Genomic DNA, 21,939 nt, shown 5'->3' with positions numbered 1-21,939 from the left:
TCTGGTGTGTCTGAGACAGCTTACCATGCACTTATATATAATAAATAAATTAAAAAAAAAAAAAAGGAAATAAGAAGGTGGCTAAAGAACACGGGCTCTATCCTCCACTAACTAAATTTAGAAAAATTTGAGCAACAAAGTAAAGGACAGAAACTTTACAGTGGACATGGAGGTACACACTTGAAGGTTCAGTGTAGGAGGATCTCAGGATTAGATCAGCCTGGTCTACAGTGAGTTCCAGACCAGTCAAGGATACACAGTGAAGACTAACAACTGTCATTAACGTAAGCTACAGACAGAGACCATGTCTTTGTGACAGAAAGAGAAAACAAAAACAAAAAGGGAGAAAGGGAAGGAGGGGTGAATGAATCTTTCAAAATGGACTTTGGAAATAAAGACATTGTAAATGAATGAAGAAAAATTATATGACTTTTAGAAAAAGACATAGGAAAAAAACTTGTTAATTTGTTTTAGGAAAAGTATCATGAGATATGGTAACAGGACCTTAATAAATGGCCCACTGTCCTTAATCTCAACTTGACATCCATGTAACAGAGCAGGAGTCAGGCCTGGTGATTTACCAGATCTCCAACATCCTCTGCTATCTGTGCCAAAATGCACTCTCTGTCCCTGCTATGGGCCGGAAAGCCACGTTCTCTATTCTGGGGTACAAGGCATTGAGTCTAGTGCCTTGCACCCAACAGACAGCCCTTTATTTTAACCCTTGAACCCTCTTTTCACTTTTTTTTTTTTTTTTGGTTCTTTTTTTCAGAGCTGGGGACCGAACCCAGGGCCTTGTGCTTCCTAGGCAAGCACTCTACCACTGAGCTAAATCCCCAACCCCCTCTTTTCACTTCTTATGCTGAGCCAGGGTCTCTAACTCTGTGGCCCCAAGCTGTTTCACAGTTACCAGTCTCCTGGGGAGACACTAAGTAGCTGGGACTACAGCTGTGTACCGGCAGGTTCTTTTTTTTTTTTTTTTTTTTTTTTTTGGTTCTTTTTTTCGGAGCTGGGGACCGAACCCAGGGCCTTGCGCTTCCTAGGTAAGCGCTCTACCACTGAGCTAAATCCCCAGGCCCATGTACCGGCAGGTTCTTAAGGCACTGTGGTGTACACTGACAGCCGGAACACCAGAGCGAGTGAGTGACACAAGAAAATGGGGACGTGGTTGTGGCAGCCAACATCCCCATCCCCACAGATCAATCAGCTCACCTAACGGGTGCTCTATCTGATGTCTGCCATCAGTAAGGCTCATCCACCCAACTCACAAGCTTCGGGCATCTGCAGCCTCCCTCTGTCCAGCCCAAGGAGTTCTTGCCCCACTCAAGGCTCCCTGTCACACCATGGAGTGCAAAACCTCGGGGATCATCCCAGTCCAAGAGACTGGCCTTGGTAGGGGCCACTCGGTCCTCAGCCTTTCACTGTACTCTTTCTTGGGGTCCGCGGAGCATCACTCAGCACTGGAGGCCTGGCACCGTGGACCAAGCGGATGTGATACTGCAGACACATCTCTGCACTCAGAGCAGCCTCTCCTGTAGCACTCAGGCTGGATCCCCTCGGGTACTCCCTTCAACAGCCTGGCATTGCTGTCTGCCCTGAGCTAACACTCAGGCCATATGGATGCCACACAGGAACTTCCGGAAGCCTCCTCTCTAGGAGGAAAACGCTCCTGAGGGACTTCCCACAGCTGCTGCCCACCAGCAGACCAGGGATCCCGCTGTCTCCCCAACACGTAGTGATCTGAAGCATCTGAACTTCTGCTTCACTGTTTGGTGCCCCAGTGTGGACAGACTAGACATTCTCTCTTGCTTTTAGTCAGAGTCTCTCTGTATAGCCCCAGCGGCCCTGGGACTTGCTATGTGCTGGGTTAACTCTGCACTCAGAGATCGATCTGCCTACCTTCCCAGCAACGGGAGGAAAGGCATGCACCAGCGCGCCTGCCTTACTGTCTAGTCTTACAGGTTAACTCAACATTCCTAACCATTTTCTTCCTCTTATTCAGTTTTCTTCATTTATTTGAATTTATCTTTCCAATGAATTCCTAATATTTTTTTTAAGTTTTTTTTTTTTTTAATTTTACGTGTGTATGTCAGTAATGCCGTGTGTCTGGGTATTACAGGTGCTTGGGAGCTGCCCGATGTAATAGGTGGCTAGACCCTCTGAAGAGCAGCCAATGCTCTTAACTCTTCTCCAGTCCCTAAATAAAGCTTCTGTAAAGAGTTGTGAGTTTCATTGAGAATATGGGTTAATTCTACATACCTAAAAATTGAGTTTCCTGGGTCAGACTCTTAGTAAATATAGTTAATTCTTTTTAAAAGACTGCCTGTTTTTAAGTGCCTTTGTCAAAATTCACTTACTTTATTTAGTAAGTACTTTGTTTTACCGAGGCCTTTTCTTTTAAACTTTCTGTAAGTGTTAGTGTTGCCACAGTGGCGTTCACTGACTTTCTCTAATGCTCCGCAATGCTGGACAGCGTCCATGGTATGCTCCCTGTAATTCTGGTGAAGTAACTATTTAGACTTTGAACACATTTTAAAGACAAAAATAAAAACCGAGCCTGGCAGTGGCTCAAACACCTTTAATCCAGCACTCGGGAGGCCGGTGCAGGTGGATCTCTTGAATTTGAGGCCAGCCTGGTCTACAGAGTGAGTTCCAGGATAGCCAGGGCTACACAGAGAAAAAAAAAACTGTCTCCAAACAAACAAACAAACAAACAAATAAAAACCAAAACAACAAGAAGCTGTGATGGTTCGGTGGTTAACAGCACTCACTGCTCTCTTTCAGAAGACCTAGGTTTGATTCCCAGCACCACATAGTGGCTTAAACTCCTTTATAACTCCAAGTATCAGGGATGTGACTTCTGGCTTCCATGAGCACAAGACATACATGTGATGCACAGATAAATACACAGGCAAAACACTCATACACATTTAAAAAAAAAAAAAAAGGAAGAGGCTTATTCACTACCACCTGAAACTAGAAAGCACACAAATATCTAAGAGAAACAGGCACACGGTGGCATTTTCAGACACCAGACTAGTAGACAGCAATAAAAATAAAGTGACACCTATTTGTTTGCACGAGGTATTCTATCTCCAGGATAAAAACCGAGAAAAGAAGTGTGACGGTCTGAATGAGAATAGCCACCACAGGATCAAATGTCCGAATGGTTGTGGACTAGCTGGTGGACTGTTTAAGGAAAGATTAGAAGTGTAGCCTTGTTGGTGTTAAAGTTCCAAGGGCCCACTCCAGACCAAACCTGGCTCTCTGCCCACTGCCTGTGGATCAAATGTAAGCTCTCCAATACAACACTGCTTCCGAGCCATGCCTGCCTGACACCACAGTCTCTGCCACAGCGGTCAGTGGCGGACTCACCCTCTGAAACTGTAAGCAAGCCCCTAATTGGTTACAGCAATAGAAAAGTAACTAAGACAGGAAGTCAAGGTCAAAGGTTGTCTTCTCTGTTCCCAGGATATTTTTGGAATGCTAAAAGGAGACAGGACAGAGATCAATGGCTTCCAAGAAAGAGGTGGAGGAGGATCAAGAAATGCAAAAGGACTCTAGCTAGCATTGAGCTTGGGAGGCTGAGGCAGGAAGAGCATCATGAGACTGAGGCCAGGTTGGGCTACACAATGAGTTCAAGCTATAGATAATGAGAGAAGAAGGAGGCAAGAGGGAGGAGAGAAGTCACACACGTATTTCTTGAAGGGATCCGAGGATCAGACAGACAACACAAGTTCATCAGTCTTGTTTTGTATGCACTGAGAGGTCCTGCCAGCGCTTCTACACAGAAACTGATGCCTCGAGGTGCTGAACTTTAAGGCTGTCGATTCCAGTCAGTAGTGCCAGGGGTTAGTGGATCAAGGAGGAGTACAAGAAAGCAGAACTATCATATCACTCGCAGCACCGCAGAGCGAATGTTCACGCTACTTCAGCAAGAGCAGCTGTGTGTCCAACAGACACTGGGAATGAATGCACCCCAGCAGCTCCTTGTCTAGAAGCAACGTACACACAACAGCAGGCACCACACTGCCTGTCAGGCCTGTGGAAACCACTTTATGGTATCTTCACAGCACTTAAAAAACTAGATGTAGAACACGCCCACGGCCTTTAATCTCAAAGCCCAGCCTCGAGACACTAAGATGGCCTCAGATGAGCACTGTGGGCGCAGGCGGCTGGGTTTTGCAGGATTTCTGACTGTGTCCCTGCAGGCCTCACATCCCTCAGCTCACGCCAGCTTGCAGGCTCCTCACCCTGTGAGCTGGGAGGTACTGCTGTGAAGAATTGGTACGCACTCTACAGCTCTCAAGGAAGCCTTGACTCAGGAGGATGGTAACCATAGACCTTGGTATAGTACAAAATATAGAAATGGCTTAAAAGCTCATTGTCAGGTGTGAAATAACCACCAAATTTAAAGGAATTAAAAATAAAAATTAGCTCTACAACAGTACTTTTGTACTTTTTACTTCATTAAAAACTCAAGTTAAATGAAGTATGTTATAACAAATATTTACAAATATCAAGAGTAAAATTCACTTTCTAACTTCTTAAAATGTGAGGTGACTCTTAAAAATTTAGCAACATAAAATGGTTTCTGAGCACACACTAACCAGAAAACAATTAAATGCAGACATGTAACGAACTGGAGGGGTTCTGTAGTGCTTGCCCATGCTGTGTTACATGACATCACAGCAGTTCTGGGTGCCAGCAAACTGTCTCAGCCATCTACTCAGATTCAAAAATACCATAATATGAACTACAACATTCAAAGACTTTCATTATTTTCCTACTATCTTTCCTCACAATATAATTATCAAATTAGTATATATTCATCTAAAAAATTCCCTTTGTTGTTATTTTGTATATAGGTTTTGCTTATGTGTCTATACAATATTGTGCAGTCAAAGCACATCACACACAGCAGGCAGGAAGCAGAAACAATCTCCAGAGATTATTAACCAGATGGAAACACAAAACTCCTAACAGACGTAAGACGGTTTACACCACCACTCAGACGCACTGAAAAAGTTAGGCAGGGGATGATAAGAAAACTGAAGCCACATGAGAGAATGTAACATACATATTTTAAAAGTATAAAATTAAAGACAATACTAAAATCTGATTTTAAGAATGTGAAAGGTTGGGGCTGGGGATTTAGCTCAGTGGTAGAGCGCTTACCTAGGAAGCGCAAGGCCCTGGGTTCGGTCCCCAGCTCCGGAAAAAAAAGAACAAAAAAAAAAAAAAAAAAAAAAGAATATGAAAGGTCAGTAAATCCCTGAACAAGAAGTGGCCCAATGCGTGGAACAGAGAACTGAATGTGTGACCTGGCTGCAGGTGCCCCCAGTGTTCAATTTTCACCTTAAAAAGCAGCCCAGGAGCTGCAGAGATGGCTCACTGGTTAGAGCACTGACTTCTCTTCTAGAGGTCCTGAGTTCAATTCCCAGAAACCACATGGTTCACAGCCACCGGTAATTCCAGTTAAAGGGGATCTGAGGTCCTTTCCTGACCCTGGGCACTGCACACACTTCTGCACAGACAGAAACACAGACAAGAAATAAAATGTATTCCCAGAACCTCTGCATTACATTCCTGTAGGGAAAAGAGTGGCAGGCACTTTTCCTCTGGCTTCTTCCCTCAAAGCCATAATCTCAGTCTGGTCATGTGGGGAGGGAAGGGCAGTAACCCCAAGGACCCTATGAAAGTTCTCACCAGTCCACCTCAGGCAGCACTGTCATCTCAAAGAAACGAGGTCTATGGAAATGACACAAAACAAAAGCTGAGCTCATCTTCCTTGTGAGGGGAAACTGGGTGTGTGCACAGACTCCATAGGACCTTTCTAACTGTTGGTCAGTTCAGAACTACACCAAAAAGTGAACTAAAAGGAGGAGCTCTCACTGTCATCTCCCCATGCACTTATGTACATGGGCCCTTTTCAATGGTGCCACACTATCTCCACTCAGGCCCTGGCTGTCTCTCCCACTGCAGCTCATTCTTCTTGCCAATTCCTTCCCATGACTGTGACCACCAATGACCATGACAGACCTGAGGATCTTTTGTATCTGATTTCCTCTCAATCTAGTGTAACAATCTATACGGCCCCTCAGTATTCAAAACACTGGGCCATTCCCTATTCCCAGTTCAGACTTCATCATGAGCCATCTGTACAAGGACAAAGGCTGCTGTCTACACAGAGCAATGAGCATGATGGTCTGTGAGGAACAGGAATCATACTGGCATGTTGAGTAACACCTCGTAAATGATACCAACTTTCTTTTCTGCCTCCATTGTTAAATTCCAATCCTTGAGACATGGGTACCTCTAACATGTGGCACGCTAGCCAGTGAACAGTTCTACAGGGGGTAGTCTCCTGTTTGTCTCCCCTCCACTCTACTGCACTGACAAGTCCGGGCACTGTATGGGCATGCAGCATTACAGCTCAGCTCCCTGAACTGCCGCGCACTCCAGGACAGGGCTTTTCCTCTGAAGGGTGTCTATGCAGCAAAGTCCTGGTCTGCTAGCCACACTAGAAACTCGACTGACATACTCAAGGGGTTTTTCTAACTAAAATCATCTTAATATATAAACCAAGGAAACCAAAAGGCAAGGAAAGTTGGGGGACAGGGAGATTAAAACAGAAAACAAAGAAATAGAGTCACAGTTGGTCAGAAAGAAAGGAAGGACAGAAGGAAGCAATGTATCGAGCTCAGCATGGTAGCTCAGATCTGTTATCAGAGTGGCCCTCAAGTGGCTAAAACAGGGAATTCTGAGTCCAAAGCCAGTAAGGCTACAGTGAGCCCTTACATTTAAGAAAAGGGGGTAAACGTTAGGATATAACTGGGTTGGTAGTGCTTGCTAGCATGCCTGAAACCCTGGGTTCAATCCCCACCATCATGGCATAAAGTGAGTAGTAACACTCAGCACTATCCCCAGGCTCAGGATCGCAGGGCAGAAGCTGAAGGTCTCCTGAGCTATACAGAGCGTTTAAGGCTAGCTTGGGCTACATGAAACCTCACAGCCACCCCCAAAAGACAATTTAAATTGACTTTTGCCTGCTTTGATCCACTCTTTTACTGGACGCAGCTTCTCCAGGATTAGACACCTTTGCTGCAGGGTACTGCTTTTTAACCTGGGAGCAACTAGTCTCCCTGCAGCACATTTCCGCTTGGGCTCTCTCCAGCCAGTTCTGCTAATAGCTTTGGAGTATTTGACTGAACGAACGGCACAAAGCCACAGAATTCAACAGCCACTCAAAGCTTCTCTACCTCAGAGCGTTCAAACTCAACTTTGTCTTCCTCACGCTGACTCTCTTTTTTAATCTCAGAGATACTGTCACAGAGTCAGTAAAGACAGCACAGTTGTGCACGAATTGTTGCTGGTAATCGCAATAAGTTGGGATGAGTTCAAATATCCAAAAGAGAGCCTCGATCTGTAGAAACCATACAGTGGACAGACACTACAGCTCCAGACTGAGGCTGGGCGGGTGCATTAACCTGTGGGCAAACCTAAGCAAAAGGAGCAATGATAACGCAGGTCCAGCTTGAAGTGGGTGCACGTTCGTGGCAGTGTAAAAACAAGATGGCTGTGGAGAGAGGAAGTAGAGGTGAAATCAGCCCTCACACAAGCTTCCGAGGAGAGCCTCACATCACCACCTGAATGAAGTGGGAAGGCAAACCTGCATGATGGGAGGGACACCCAACACCAACAGTGTGGCAGGGAACCTGAGGAAGAGACACGTTCCCTTTAGCCCAAAGAAACAAAGGAGGGGGTAGAGTAGGTGACCTGTGCTCTGCGCCTGAGGTCAGGAAGGGACTGGGAAGAGTCTAACTCTAACTCAAAGCCACCCCAGGTCTGGGAAGTAGAAAGCAGAACAGGCCTTACCTGCACCCGCAAAGCAGGAAGGAAACTGCAAGGTCAGCTAGCTCCCTACCAAGAGCCTGTTACAGAGAATACAGGGAGACATGGTCTGGGGTTCCGGGAGAGCAAACGGGCCTGTGGCCCACCATGGACACTTGCTAACACGCTGGCTGTCTCCTCCCAGCTTACCACAGAAGGGCTTGCCCGGTGCCTGTCCCTGCATTGCCTCTGAGAACAGACATGCTCCCCTCTCGCTGTGCTTCTCCCCAGAGCACACTTTTTGTGTGCATGGGTGCTCTGCCTGCCTGTGCTCGTGTACCACGTGTGCCTGCCTGGGGCTTGAGGAGACAAGAAAGACACCAGATTGTCTAAGAGTGGATGTACTGGCATGTGGGTGCATGTGCAACTCACTTATGCATACACACTGCACACACAATAGAACAATAACTGAAAGTTAGTCTAAACGAAGATTAAAACACTTGGGTGCCACGTGGGTACTAGAAGTAGAACCCACACTTCTGAAAGAGCAGCCAGTGCTCAGCCTTTCCTCAAAACACTTAATAAATTACGTGATTGGATTATCTTATTTTATCTTGAGACCAGGGTTTAGCGACTCTGAAGCCCACACTGCCTATAACGTGAAGTCCTATCACTTCCCATTCCTCACACTGGCTTACAGGCTACACCTGGCCCAAATGTTCCTCTTCCTTATGAGAACCTAGTTTCTCTCCTCTGAGTCTTAAGCTGTTAAGGAATGACGACAACATTCATGAGGAAAGAGTGGAATGGCCTACTCTATGCTGGAACAAACAGTATCACTGTGTATCAAGCCTTCATAGCCCTGTATCCTAACAAACGACTTTTCTGCAGCTAATCCAGATTTATGAGCACTGCTCTCCGGCTCTACAGTGCTTTATCCTTTTCAGGGAGAGGGAGGCAGGAGGGATAGTAGCAACAGAAGCCACGGCCTGGCGCCTGCCAACACTGAACTACATTTCAGCCCTCGATCCTCTTAAAACAAAAAGGGAACTTAGAACGCTGCAATTTACTCAACCCGCACGATATTAAAGAGGCATTTACTCCTGATGTCAGACTTGAAACTAAAAGGATGAAATGGCCTGTGATCTCTTAACCAGCATCCCACTGACAATGGAACAGCCAGCGCTCTCAGTCTCTCACCACATCTACTTCTCAAATGAAAGTTCCAGCTAAGGGCAGTGAGACGGCAAAGGTAAAGGTGTTGTTTTCTGTGCAAACCTGACCACCTGAGTTCTATACTTGAGCCCATGATGGAAGGAGACAACAGACTCCCACATGCTGTCCCTGACATGTACATGCATGCTATAATACATGTGCAACTCCACTTACATGCACACATTGTACACACAAGAGAATAATAAACAGAAATACTATAGATTAGCTCCAAGTAAAAGTCTCAAGATGAAAACACTTGGGTCATAATAAACCTAAGGAGATTTCGGGGTGGGGACATGTGTGTGGGGTGTGTATATATATATGAGAGAGAGATACACACGGGGAAGGGGGACAGGGGGAAACCGAAGATTAAGGCACTTGCCACACAGACTGGCAATCTGAGATCAATACCAGGACTAACCTGGTAGACGGAGAGAACTATCTCTAAAAATTGTCCTCGGATCACGTACACACCCTGCCATTCATGTATACACCATCAACATACCCACAAGTAAACAGTGTAATAAGATTTACAAGACCCTAAAGAAGGGGGGGTGGTCAAGGGACCTTAAAAGTGAGAACAGAAGTCACCTAGAAGCTTCCATCCAAAGGTGAACACACACACACAACATCCCTGACTGCCATGTGTCTAACATATACCACTCAGCGTACATCAGAAACCATCCTCATAAATGCCCACTGCTTGGGGTTTACATGGTCAAAAGAAATCATAAAGTCAAGGACACACGGCAGTGTGATGGCCACAGAAACACTGAGCCACGAGGACTCTGCTTGGGCTACACAGAGACGCTCTCCTCTCGCTCCCTCTCTCGCCCACCCCACCCCCCACAGGTACCAGGCATACACACAGAACTGGGAATGCAGGCAGGAGAATTTTAAGTTCAAGGTCATTCAGGAGACATTATCTCAAACAAACCAAACAATAAAGAGGAGGGCCAGACAGAGGCTGACAGCTCTGTCTCCCATTCTAAAGGTCTTGACTGAACTCCTAATTGGGGGGGGGGGGGGGGCAAAAAACTGAACAGTGAAGGTGTCATGAGAAAGGAGGGAGAGAGAAAAGACAAGCATGGCCCCAGGAAGCACGCGGAGAAGGAGAATGCTACAGAGCTTCACAGGAGAGAATGAGCTCCAGAACCAGTGCAGTGCAGTGCAGTGCAGACATCCCAGACTTGAACAGCAGCTCAGGAAGTCAGCACATGTGCTAAAAATGGCTGCTTTCAGTTAGGAGAAACAGGCTGGAATGAAGGAAAAGGCTATCTGCACCATGCAATCCATTAGCATCTTTTAGATTTGCATTGTATGCCTACCGTGCCTACCTAAATACTTAACCTTAAATTGTTCTAAAAAGTCAACCACAAGAATGAGATGACACCTAGACCACCAATTCTAAATTATCCAAATAATTATCCAAAACTGGATCTATCCCTGTCAGGAACTGGGATTCTGACAGACACTCCTCTCTAGACCTCCCACATCACAGAAAGGGCTATGCCACAAGCCACCACCCATGCCTAGAAGTTACTAAATTTACTAAATTACTAAAATTAAAAGTAAATCTTGGCAGCTGGGGCGGGGGTAGGAGTGGGTGGTGGTGGTATGGTGGTGGCACACATCTTTCATCCCAGCACTCAGGGGGCAGAGGCAGGTGGATTTCTGAGTTGGAGGCCAGCCTGGTTAAGCTAGCTCCAGGACAGCCAGAGCTGCACAGAGAAACCCTGTCACAAAACAGAACAGACAACCAAAACCTCCGTCTTGGGCTGGGAGTATGTGGCTCGGTAGTCAAGCACCAGCTTGTCACCAAGGCCTTTAGTTTGGTTCCCAACATTGGGATGGGGCCAGGAGGAGCCGTATGGACATAGCCAACGTTACCTTACTACTCGGTGTACAACACCAGACAGAATCCACACTACGTAAAATGACAGCAAGTACTCAGTGTGAAACTGTTAAGGCCACCCGTGCAAAACCTAGCTCTCAGCTCAAAGGGCTAAGGATCATCTGCTGAGGAACATAGATCCGGATCACATTAACGCTGTGCTCCACTGCACAAGTGGATGCATGAGTTTATTAGCTACAGAACAAAAAGGGGAGGGAGGGAGGGAGGGAGGGAGGGAGCTCGTGCATTTACCAGATACCCTGGCGAGGTGGCAGGCTATGGGAAGGAAGGACACTGAGGACACAGTCAGCCTTTGAGTTGGAAGTGGTAATGGTCTGTTGTAAATACCTCAAAGGTTTTAACCTGAAGTTACAAGAAAATCAGATGAACCACAGTGATAAGCAACGGAAGGAAGACACTAAGTTCAAGACCAGCCAGGGCTGCATAAGACCCTGTTGGTAAAGAAACAAAAATAAAACAAAAAACCCAAAATATCAATTTCAACTTTTCCTTCAATTTTGTAGACACACATCCTAATCCATTCTAAGTACTCATTAAAAGTGTTATTTTTATCATCAGGAATATTTAAAGCCTTAAAAATAAGTGGCTGGGGGGCTGGGGATTTAGCTCAGTGGTAGAGCGCTTACCTAGGAAGCGCAAGGCCCTGGGTTCGGTCCCCAGCTCCGAAAAAAAGAACCAAAAAAAAAAAAAAAAAAAAAAAAAAAAGTGGCTGGGAGCTGGAGAGATGGCTCAGCGGTTAAGAACACTGACTGCTCTTCCAGAGGTCCTGAGTTCAATTCCCAGCAACCACATGGTGTCTCACAGCCATCTGTAATGAGATCTGATGTCCTCTTCTGGTGTGTCTGAAGACAGCTATAGAGTGTGTGTGTGTGTGTGTGTGTGTGTGTGTGTGTGTGTGTGTGTGTGTGTGGCACACATCTACATACATATATATATATATATGCATATATATAATAAATCTAAGAAATAAATAAACAAATGGCTATGAGGTACCTATCAAAAAGAAAATCTAAGCTCACAGTTTGGTTCTGATTAAAAAAACAGAATATGGGATCTCAGCTCTCAGGAGGCAAAGGCAGATGCATCTCGTGAGTTTGAGGTCAGCCTGATCTAAACAGCGAGTTACAGGACAATCAGAATGTAGAGACACCCTGTCTCAAAAATCCATGACCAAAACAAACAAACAAACAAACAGAATATAGGGTGGGTGAGGGAGATGGTCTGGTAGGCAGAGGCAATTATAGCCAAGCCTGATGACCTGACTCTCCACTTAGAACATACCCACAGCCCTGTGATGCCAATCACATGCTCACACACCACAGCTACTATTTTTTTTTTAAATGAGGGGCCAGAGAGATGGTTTAGCAGTTAAGAGTGCTGACTTCTTCCAGAGGATCCTGGTTTGGTTCCCAGCACCCACAATGGTGGCTCATAGGTGTTCCTAACTCCAGTGCCTTCTCATCTCTGAGAAAACCAGGCACACACATGCTAGGTACACAGACATCAGATATGTAGGCAAAACATCATAGACAAAAAAATTTTTTTTAATTAAGGATTGAAAAACAAAGATTATGTAGTGAGGAGATGCCCCACGGGTACACATGGCACATGTAGTACATGTTAGGGGAACTAAGAAAACCCCCAGAACGGATGTAAAGGTGAGTATGGTCACACGTGCCTGTAATCCCCTCAGGTCAGGCAGCCTGTCACGGACAGCAAACAACAAAAGGACTGCCTCAAACAAGACAGAGTCCAAGAACGACAGCTGACTGCCACATGTGAACTCAAGGACAAATGGATGCACACACACACAAGCTTTTTAAAACAAAACCGTAATTCTCACACAATGGTGTGTGTTCAACAGATGTGAGCAGGTGGCATGAGTACTGGCCAGAACCAGCCAGGCAAGCGCGCATTGAGGAACAAACAAATGTGAGCACCCAGAGACAAGGCCTCTGAGAGCGCCAGAGCATGGAGAGCAGTGAGAAAGGTGCCTGGGCCAGAAGGGACAGGAAGGGACAGGAAGGGACAGGAAGGGACAGGAAGGAAGGAGGACTCCTGGGCAGATCTTCCATTCATTTGCTCACTTCCCAGCCATTTGTTCAGACCGTGACATTTCCAGGATGTAGTATTACCAGTTCCAAAAGGGGACACCAGCTGAAGCAGACTTTCCTTCTGTAAAAAAGGAGGAACCTCCTACTCCAGGGCCACCCAGAGCAGCTGCACACACTGCGGCCTGAAGCACCAATCCAAGTCCAGGACCAGTCAACTACAACAGAACTTTTTTTTTTCTTTTTTCTTTTTTTCGGAGCTGGGGACCGAACCCAGGGCCTTAATCCCCAACCCCACAACAAAAGTTTTTTATTTTATTTTTACTTTATGTGTAAGAGTGATTCACCTGCATGTGCATGTGCACCACAAGTGACTCCAAACCAAACAAACCAAACAAACCAAACAAACAAACAAAACGACAAAACCCAGCTTAATAAAAACAAACCAAAATGAATAATGAGAACCACAGAAGGTGGGATGGAGAGGCGCTCCGTGGCTAAGAGAGCATAGAGCCCCCCGCCCCAGGCTCTGAGTTCAAATCCCAGCACCGACATCAGCTGGCTTACAGCTCCTAGGGAATCTGACACCCCTGACTTCTCTAGGCACTGCACTCATGTGCACATATAAATCTTCGTATTTTTAATTTGAAGAGAGAAGCAGAGAAGGGAACTACAAATAAGCAAAGGGGAAAGTTCATGAACGCTAAGGTTCTGATCCAAACAGCAGCGTGGTGCAGACGCCCAGCTTCTGAGTGTATAAATGACAACTAACAGGTGAGTGGGAGCACGCACACACGCACATGTTCCTCACCAGGTCTGCCCTCAGGGAGAGCTAGACCCTCACACCTCACAACATATATTCCTATCTGATGCCCAGATCTTGGTTTCTCTAGTAACTCCTCTCCAATGAAAGAAATGACTGCTCTTCAGAAATAATTGGTATCACGAATGAGTAGGAAAACACAGATAAATATACTAACAGTCAATGAAGGATGCAAAAACTGAGAGACAGCGTTAACTTCTGACAAGGGTGCTGTCTTCAAGAGGTCACATCTGGAATAATGTGGGCACTAAATAAAAACCAACAGTTACTGAAGCAGCAGATGGCTCAGTGGTTAAGAACACTTGCTCTTGCAGAGGACTTGGGTTCAGTTCCCAGTACGCACGTGTTGGTTCTCAACCATCTGTAACTCCAGTTCCAGGGGTCCAATCCCCTCTTCTGACCTCTGCAATTACCAAGCACGAACATGATAATACATATTAATACACGCAAGCTAAACATACATAAGGGGTTTGGGATTTAGCTCAGTGGTAGAGCGCTTGCCTAGCAAGCGCAAGGCCCTGGGTTCGGTCCCCAGCTCCAAAAAAAAGAAAAGAAAAAAAAAACATACATAAAATAAAAATGAATAAATATAACATTAATAAAAACACAAAGGTTATGAACTGGACCTCACTACTGAATAAAGAGGGAAGCCACGAGTGCACGGCCAGGAACAAGTAGAGTAGCCGTGGTGGCGCATGCCTCTCACTCTGGTCCTCAGCAAACTGAGGCAGGCACTCAAAGTCAAGGCCAATTTCTCAAAAGAGCAAGCAAGCAACCCTCTGAATCCCAGCCCCCAGGAGAGCATAGAGTTGTAGGCTAGCCAGAGCCACACAGTGAAGCCATGACAAAACAAAACAAAACAAAACAAAACAAACAGCAAAAACAAAGAAAGCAATCAGTCAATAAATGGCAAGAAAGAAACCATCAAACTGCACACAAAATCACATTCACTAATTGGTAAACATGAAGATTCTTTCTCAACTGGGCATGGCAGAGTGCACTGAGAGTCCAAGGCTATCCTGCATACACAGCAAGGCATATTCATACGCCAGTGGCCTGTGTCCTGCCTTGCTTATTCAATTATCTCTCAAGCAAATCCAGCATCCCTTTGGTTCAAGGCATGACTCCTGCCTGCACTGTTACATTAAGAATCCAGAAATCAAGGCCTTCTTACAGACCAGCCACTGGCACCACCTAGGCCCGTGGGCATACTTGGTCCCCTCTATTTCCCAGGCCTCCAGCAGTGCCCCATCCCCACCACTGTCATGTCTGCCATTCATCCACTCTTCCTATTTGTAAAAAACAAGCAAAGCCCCACCACTCAGGCTCAGAACTCAGTCTTACCCTGGCCTGACATGGATCTGGCCACATCCTTTCAAATGTAATCTCATCCATTTCTAGAACTATGAACACCTTACAGTGGTCTCCTCACCCTGGCTTCCAATCCAGTCACCCACAATGTCACAGTATTTCTGGCCAGGTTCTGTCCTGCCAGCACACACCGATGTGTCCATAAACTTAACTACTAATCTTACTTCTAACTAACTCCATCGTTTACCAACACTCTGAGCTAACCCTGTGTAACAAACGGAGAAAGGCATGGAACAGTAACCACAGAACTGAATATCCCTCCATTCCCTTCTGTCAAGTAAGCTCATCAGAACCTGCTCTAAAATTTTATTTTGTGCAGTTTATAGGTAAGAAACTTGAGGCATTGCATCCTAAAGACAGTAACTAAACACAGATTCTCAGGGTCACTGAAAATTATTACTACTGACAAAGAAGGAGGCATCCCTTCTAGTGAACTCTCACCACTCTTTGTTTTATTTTGAAACACAGTCTTCTTGTGTAGCCCAAGCTGGCCTCAAATTTCTGCCTCAGCCTCCTGCTGAGAAACTGAACAAGTTTTAATGTAAAGAATTATAAATGTCAAAAAAAAAAATACTGCAAGCAGCCTTGTTCAGTGAGACTAGAGACTTGTTGAAAACAGGATCTTCACAACTGTGCGGTCAGGGATTAAACTCAGGCTCCCATGCACGCTAACAAGAACTCCAGCTTGAAGCTCAGCCCAGAGATGCCTGACACGTGTGGGTTCCACATCCCTGTTCTATATTTCATCTACTAGATGGTGAATTAAGATATTGTCAGGGCAGGAATAATAGAAAAGGACTAAACAAATCCTAAAGCCACCAAAACAGAGTAGTCATGGTCATCCGCCCCATGTCACCACCTTCCTACTCACACACGTACCGGGCCACATTAAATCAGGAGAAGCTGGGTGTGGTGGAGGGTGTGGGGGCAGGCACAGAAGGAGGAACCCTGAATTTAAACCAGTCTGATCTATAAAGCAAATTTCAAGATAGCCAGGGCTACACAGAGAAACCCTGTCTTGAAAAACCAAATAAGAGAAAGAAAAAAAGAAATGATATTCTCAAATGGTATAAGGGTCTCTGTCAAATAAATATATGAGTCTTACTTAAAGAAGTCTGAAGCACAGCCACATAAATTCAAAGCTATTAAATAAAAAACATGCCAACCACCATTGTAAAACCAGTCTTTATCCTGCAATTAATACCCTGACCCCAAACAAACGAAGCTGACACAGGGCCCACAGCAGATACTGCTTTCTTGGAGAACACCATCTGCTAGACAAAAACTAAACCTTGTGCAAGTCACGTAACATTTCTCAGCCTTGCTACCCTGTGTGTGCATGTATGTGTGTGTGACTGCGTTTATACGTCTGTGCACACATGTAGACATGTGGGCAGATGACTGCAGAGGCCAGAGACATCAGAACTTCTGGAGTTAGTTACAGGTGGTTGGGAACTGCTTGATGTGAGTACGGGAATCAAGCCTGAGTCTCTGAAGAGGATCACATGTTCTTAACCACCGAGTTTATCATCAGTGAGATATAGTTAATAGTAACGATCCTAAAATCGTTCTAAAAGCACTTATTGTGACCAGAACAAAGACCTGCATAAGTATTATTTATTAAATAACTCCTCCAACAGTTAGTTCTCAGATGGTGACTGGATGAGACATGACCACCTGTGGAAAAGGAGCTACTATACAGACAGAGGCAGTCACAAGTCCTGTGTACTTTCTGAAATTAAGCCCTCTCTCTATCTATACAAAACCCACTCAAAAATTATAATTCAAAGATTTAACCAAAGAAAGCGGCAGGTATTGCACATCTATAGGCATCCCTAGCAGTCACTCAAGTCTGAGTCAGAGAACCAGGAGAGCCATGGAGATCCTGTGTGCACCAGGTCATGGCAACTCGACTGTCACACTAAGTCTACACACACCACAACTTTTACATATCTAAGGGGCTAGGCTTCCAGAAAATTATTTCAATTATTTTCCTTCCATGTCAAACATTTAATTAAAACCAAGACTAGCCATTTCTACAACAAAAGATCAACATAATTTTAGAGTTGTAATTTTAAACTACCCTGCTTACCTACCCTACTAAAGGCAAATACCAAAAGCTTTGCCATTTCTACCACCCATCCATCCATCCACCCACCCATCACTTACCCACTCACCCACTCACTCCCTCACACGTCTGCAGTACTGGAGACAAGACCCAATCCCTGTTTGCTAGGCAAGTTCTCTACCATACCCCAGGCCTTCAAATGCTTTTTAATGAGAACATTTTAATACATTACGAGCTACATCTGCCTGGCAACAAGTTATTATAAATTTATGTTATCCTGCCTCTGTTCCCATGGATACAGACAGCCATGAACAGTGCTGGGGCAGCTGTATGAGTCAAAAAAAAAGAGTCCCAAGAGAATCATGTGCCCAGCTTGGGTAGAAAGCAATGCTCTAAAGGTAAGAACACTGTCCTCCACCACATTCCCATTAGGACCAACCCCTCCCTGCCCCACAAAGCCCAGAAGAACTCCACTACAACCTCCTTCTTAGGCTTGCCTCGGCCCACAGGTCAGCAGACACTTCTGTGCCTGCACTGACAACTACCTCAGACTTTCTGCATGTGTTCTTCTCCCAGAATTGGTCAGCCTTCTTGGTATCTATAATGTAGCAAATTTGTCACAATAACTTGCAAACGAGGTAGGAACTGCTTTACAATGTAAACCTGTAACCTGGAAGAGAGCCGCACTCGCCGCTGTCTAGGTGTGAACCTGTAACCTGGAAGAGAGCCGCACTCGCCGCTGTCTAGGTGTGAACCTGTAACCTGGAAGAGAGCCGCACTCGCCGCTGTCTAGGTGTGAACCTGTAACCTGGAGGAGGGCCGCACTGCCGCTGTCTAGGTGTGAACCTGTAACCTGGAGGAGGGCCGCACTCGCCGCTGTCTAGGTGTGAACCTGTAACCTGGAAGAGAGCCGCACTGCCGCTGTCTAGGTGTGAACCTGTAACCTGGAAGAGAGCCGCACTCGCCGCTGTCTAGGTGTGAACCTGTAACCTGGAGGAGGGCCGCACTGCCGCTGTCTAGGTGTGAACCTGTAACCTGGAGGAGGGCCGCACTCGCCGCTGTCTAGGTGTGAACCTGTAACCTGGAAGAGAGCCGCACTCGCCGCTGTCTAGGTGTGAACCTGTAACCTGGAGGAGGGCCGCACTGCCGCTGTCTAGGTGTGAACCTGTAACCTGGAGGAGGGCCGCACTCGCCGCTGTCTAGGTGTGAACCTGTAACCTGGAGGAGGGCCGCACTCGCCGCTGTCTAGGTGTGAACCTGTAACCTGGAGGAGGGCCGCACTCGCCGCTGTCTAGGTGTGAACCTGTAACCTGGAGGAGGGCCGCACTCGCCCCTGTCTAGGTGCTGGCATTTAAGGAGGAAGAAGTGCATAATCCAAACTCTGGAACAGACATCGCTTTAAGCTTGAATATTTATTTACAGTGCTTACAATTAATTAACTAAATTAAGTCATTAAAAGAACCCAGAAAAAAAAAGGGGGGGTTGGGGATTTAGCTCAGTGGTAAAGTGCTTGCCTAGGAAGCGCAAGGCCCTGGGTTCGGTTCCCAGCTCCGGAAAAAAAAAAAAAAAGAACTAAAAGAACCCAGCACTCAAGAGGCAGATCTCTGAGTTTGACTCTAGCCTTGTCTACAGAATTCCCTGTCTCAAAACACAAAAACAAAAAAATTAGGAAGTTCTGCCAAAGCAGCCACAGAAAACAAATGAAGAGAGGAATTTTACTTTGTTGAAAAAATGTTTTAATTTGATAGAATCCTGGCCTCAAACGTGATTCTCCTGCATCTACCTCTTTAAGGTAGGCATTATGTGTTGGTCACCATTTCTGCTAATGGATGGAAAGTTTCAAATACACTCTTATCACTCTCTTGAAGTATTCCAACAACATTCTCTCTCAAAAACCTAATTCTCCAAGAGCCTTGGTGTATATTTTGCTCAGTGTTCTATATGGTACTTAGGGCAGAGCCTGGCACATAGTAGGTGCTCATTTAAATGTTCCTGCACTCCCAGCTGGGAGACAGCTCAGTTGTCACAGTGCTTTCCATGCAGACACGAGAACCTGTCAGGTGCCCAGCACCATGTACCGGTTACTATGTGTACATGTTATGCAGTTTGCAGGGAGACAGAGGCATGCAGACCACAGTGGCTGCTGACCAGCCAATTAACAGTGAGCATCAGGTTCAGTGAGAGACTCTTAACTACAATAAGATAGAGTGGCTAGACAGACAGCCCAGCAGTTAAACACAGCACTGCTCAGTAACAAGTCAGGCAGCTCAGACTGCCTCGAATGCAATTCAAGTCCAGGGAATTGGCATCCTCTTCTGGTCTCCATGGGAACACATTCATGTGCATGCACGTGCACACACACACACACACACACACACACACACACACACACACACAGAAAAAGAGAGAGAGAGAGAGAGAGAGAGAGAGAGAGAGAGAGAGAGAGAGAGCGCTATTTTGTTTGTTTTTTTGTTCGTTTGTTTTTTTATTTTTGTGTTTTCCTAGACAGGGTTTCTCTGTGTAACTCCAGCTGTCCTGAAACTTGCTCTGTAAACCAGCTAACCTCTAACTCAGAGATCTGCTGAGATTAAAGGCTGAGTGCCCGCACCATCAGACACAGTGACTGTGCCATGACTCAAGGTCGATGTCTGGCTGAGCACACAACTCCTAAGATTCTGTCCTAAAAAAGCAAATTGAGAAAAACAAAGAAAATAACCATCCCCTCCAGCATGTGAACCGTCCTTACACACTCTCCTCATCGTGTCCTTCCCCAACTACAACTACTCCATCGCTCTGTGGCCTGACCGTCTCCAATGTCATGCACTGAAGGGCGATGATTTTCAAAGATAGAGAATGCAGTGTTAACGCAGAGTCAGAGAGATGGCCCAACAAGTGAGTGTGCTTACCACGTAAACCTGATGGCCTAGGTGTCATCCCAGAACCCATAACGGAAGGCGAGGGGCTCAGGTGCCTTTAAAAACGATCAATGTAATAAATTTAACAAATAAAGAAAAGGCAAGAAGGAAGAATGAGGAAGACCCAGACAAGGATATGACTGCCACACTATGTCATGGTAGAGATGCTGACTCTATTTTATTCTGTTTACTTATTTACTGTTCTTCCAGAGTCTGGTTCCTTCTGCTTATAAAGTTAACCATGAAATAAATAGGCTGTGCTGGCCTCACACATCCCCGTTTACCTCTAATGCTGGGACAGGAGTTCGTTCCAGACACACTGGGCAAGCATGCAAGCCCTCTCTACGCCTAGCCACATAAGTGGCCTAAAAGTGAGACTTGGCGAGACCGGGGCTTAGGAGGTGCTCAGAGTGCCCAGCCAGCAAGCACAACGCCCATCCTGAGCAGTGTGAGAAAAGGAAGATCCAATGACATCACATCAGGGACCAACAGGTACCACAGCACCTTCCGGAACTCCATCTGGTTTAAACAGAAGTCACCTAAATGCTAACACAGCATTTCCTTTCTTCTGCAGAATGAGTCCCCATCACTTAATGACTCTTCTAAAAAAACAAGCCCCAGCCCATGGGGCCCACCTTTACATGCAGCACAGCGGATGTAAGGCAGATGAATCTCAGAGAAGTTCAAGACCAGAACCACGAAGTGAGACTGTCCCCCAAAACAAACATACGCCTCTTTACCTGAGAGAAATTCAAACAGAACGTGTGAGACCCCTCCATCAGGAGTGCGTCTCCTCTCACCCGCCTGAAACCCAGACGGCAGCACACACTGGTAATCCCCGCTGCTGGGGCTTCCAACACGGAGCCTGCTCTGCCCTTACTGAGTTTAAGGCCAGCCTGGTCTACACGGTGAGGTCCAGGAGAGCAGGAGTGCAGAGAGATGGTTTTAAGAACAAAGGTCTAGAACTCAATGCCACACTGATCTACACTGGGCCTCAAAACCCAAAAATGACCAAAGCAATGTCTTTGGAAAGTCTTCCTTCTGCATCCAATCTCAATTAAAATCATCTCGCTAGAGTCACCATGGCCCTAAACTCCCAAACATAGGGATACCACTGTTCATGGCTTTTACCCCATTAAATTAGACATTTTATGATAACTATGTGCTGTGATGCATGCACACGCGCACACGCGCACACTACCTCATAGGGCTGATGTGATGCTATAGCTCAATGTATATCTACAAAGCCCTGGGATCAATACCTCACAACACACACAGACACACAGACACACACACACACACACACACACACACAAAGCACATTTACAAAACTTAAAACAGAAAAAATTTAAAGACACCAAAACTATTACCATAAGTCATAAGCAAATATGTAACATATAATTATATATATATAATATATATGTAATACGTATATAATCATATACTTACAGATTTTTGGTGTCACTGCTTTTCAAGGCAGGGTTTCTCTGTGTGGCCCTGACTGTCCTGGAACTCAGTCTGTAGACCGAGCTCCCCTCAAACCTATCTCTGCACCAAACAAAGCAGAGCTCCAGCCTGTGGGGCAGGACCCCTTCAGGGCTGCACAACCCTCTCACGGGGGTCAGATATCAGAGATCCTGCCTGTCAGATATTTACAGTACAACTCCTAACAGTAGCAAAGTTACATAGCAACAAAAATAATTTTATGGTTGGGGTTACCATAACATGTGGAACTGTGGAAGTCCCCG

The 21,939-nt window shown here is 45.8% G+C and overlaps 1 protein-coding gene across 1 annotated transcript in view; it reads right to left on the bottom strand.

Moving 5' to 3' along the window:
• Rcor1 (REST corepressor 1) overlaps window positions 1–21,939 on the bottom strand; it is a 76,517-nt gene that overhangs the window by 39,507 nt on the left and 15,071 nt on the right. The gene's annotated exons all lie outside the window — the stretch shown is intronic.

This window comes from Rattus norvegicus, chromosome 6 (genome assembly GCF_036323735.1).
Source record: "Rattus norvegicus strain BN/NHsdMcwi chromosome 6, GRCr8, whole genome shotgun sequence".
Taxonomy (NCBI): Eukaryota; Metazoa; Chordata; class Mammalia; order Rodentia; family Muridae; genus Rattus; species Rattus norvegicus.
Note: the sequence above shows the minus strand (reverse complement) of the source record. Positions and strands in the feature narration are given on the sequence as shown.